At 42.7% G+C, this 2,500-nt stretch overlaps 1 protein-coding gene across 1 annotated transcript in view; it reads right to left on the bottom strand.

Annotated features, from left to right (window-relative positions):
• The window catches only part of MESK2 (misexpression suppressor of KSR 2), a 146,475-nt gene that overhangs the window by 75,761 nt on the left and 68,214 nt on the right, over positions 1-2,500 (bottom strand). The gene's annotated exons all lie outside the window — the stretch shown is intronic.

The following is a 2,500-nucleotide window of genomic DNA, read 5'->3' as shown; positions in this document are numbered from 1 at the left end:
CGAAAATCTGGGCCAAGTTAAGGTGAAAGGATGATAGTCACGAAGAAGTGCATGCCCGTCGGATAACAGTAGTAGCAGTAGTAGTAGTAGCAGCTCAAGGTTCATCCGTAACAGGAACCCAGTGGACTGCAGGCTGAAGTTCCCCCCCTCCTGCAGTCCACCATCGTCCTTTTGTGGGATAGGGAGGGGGTCGAGGAGGATAGATAGATAGATACCGTAGATAGATAAATGCATACACAGACACAGATAGATATATAGATAGATAGATGGAATAAGTTGGTAAAATATCGTAATGTTCTAGCAAGCAATTTTTTTTTTAATTGGCGCGCTGGAAGAAAATTATAAACATTGAGAGAATTAGAGACAGAAACAAAGACAGTGAGGGAAAAAGTGATAGATAAATTCATCAGAAGTCGATAGAAATAGGGAAGAAGGTGGAGAGAAGGTAGAGAGAACGATATATATGAAAAAATATATAAAAATAACGACGTTCCAAAAAATATCACAGTCACCGATAAAAAACGGGTAAGAGAAAACGGAGGCTATTACAGAAAACCGTACAATTTAAGGGGTAACTATGAGAAAATTCCAACACTTTAAACTCACGAAAAAATGGAAATAAAACCACAAATACTGCCCCTACAAGTGAAAAGGAGATATAATAATACTTCCCAAACGAAAATAAAAATAGATAAGGATAGATAAATAGAGGAGAGAGGGGGAAATAGGGAAATGGAGGAGGAAGAGGAGGAAAAAGGAGAAATATGGAGAGAAGAATGCAGAGGAAGGCAGCGCAGTTCCCAGACACTCAATCGATGAAGGAGCGGTCTCTAGGTTGCATTATTGACGTCACCACACCCACTGCAGTTACCACACCACCACCACACCACACCACGCCACCACGTCACGCCACACCACACCACGCCACCACGTCACGCCACACCACACCACACCACACTACGCTATACCACACCACACCACACCTCAATCTCACTAGTGACGAATTTACTCTACATACACATACACACATACATACATACATAAACATACATACATACATAAACATACATACGGTACATATATACACACATACGTACACATTCACTTACATATACCCGGAACTAGTGATATATATTACACACACACACACACACACACATATACACGCACAGAGAGAGAGAGAGAGAGAGAGAGAATCAGTATTACCAGTGTCTATCCTGCATCCTAATTTCCAACTCCCACCGCCAGTCACGCCCACACCAGCAGACAGTGCCGCAACACACATCAATGCCTACCTTGCATCCATTCATTCCCTACTCCCACTGCCACGCCCTCACCAGCAGACCTACCATAAAAAACACCCCCAATACCACTACACCAGTCCTATATGAGACAGCCCCGGCATGTATTCAATATGGACGGTGGGTGTTAGCGCCAAAAAGGTGATATGTGGAGGTGGAGGGTACGGAGGGCTGAAGGACATAGGAAACGGGCTACCATGTCAATTACCAAACTATTTTAGAACTATAATAAATTATATAAAACACAATATCATCATCATCATCCAATCCTATGTTGCCCCATGAGGAGCGTAGGAGCCCGGAGCTAGGCAAGTTGGTCCTGACATTTAAGATGAGAGTGACCAGCCTCACTCTTTCCTGAGTGGCATTACATGAGCAATAAACCCCAACCATCCCTTGGATATAAACCTTCACCAGCTCAATCCAACTGGAGCGCCTTAATTACCCACTAAACCACCAGGCGCCATAATTTGGTTATATGGTTACCACCCAGCGTAGTAAATGGTTTCCTGGTGTACAGGAAACCATTTGGCTTGTCACTCAGTGTAGAGTCACCCACAGGCAGAAGGAAGAGGAAAGAATGAAGGAAAGAAAGACAGAAGAGGGAGTGTAAAGTCACCCACAGGCAGAAGGAAGAGGAAAGAATGAAGGAAAGAAAGACAGAAGAGGGAGTGTAAAGTCACCCACAGGCAGAAGGAAGAGGAAAGAATGAAGGAAAGAAAGACAGAAGAGGATGGAAGGAAAGAAGGATGGAGGAGAGGAAACGGCAGACACCTGAGAGCAGCACTACATCAAGTGAGTGGATGGTGAGCACCCCACCTACCACATCCCATAATATATAAAATACACATATATTTAATGTATGTATTTTTTGTGTGTGTGCAAGATAGATAGATAGATAGATGGGTGGATAGGTAGAAGGATGGATAGACAGATGGACAGATAGATAGATTGATGGATGGATAGATAGGAAGACAGATAGACATGTACATAGATAGATAGATAGATCGATAAATAGATAGATAGGTAGATGGATGGATGGATAGATAGATGGAGACAGATAGATAAATAGATAGACAGATACAGATGGATGGATAGATAGATAGATAGACAGACAGACAGACAGACGGACAGATAGATAGACAGATAGATAGACACAGATCGATAGATAGAAGTCTTGAGTATGCTTTGTTCAGTGT

The sequence above is a fragment of the Coenobita brevimanus genome, chromosome 3 (assembly GCF_032717465.1).
Source record: "Coenobita brevimanus isolate Jiangsu-jjx chromosome 3, ASM3271746v2, whole genome shotgun sequence".
Lineage (NCBI taxonomy): Eukaryota > Metazoa > Arthropoda > Malacostraca > Decapoda > Coenobitidae > Coenobita > Coenobita brevimanus.
This window is presented reverse-complemented; position numbering and strand designations above follow the sequence as displayed.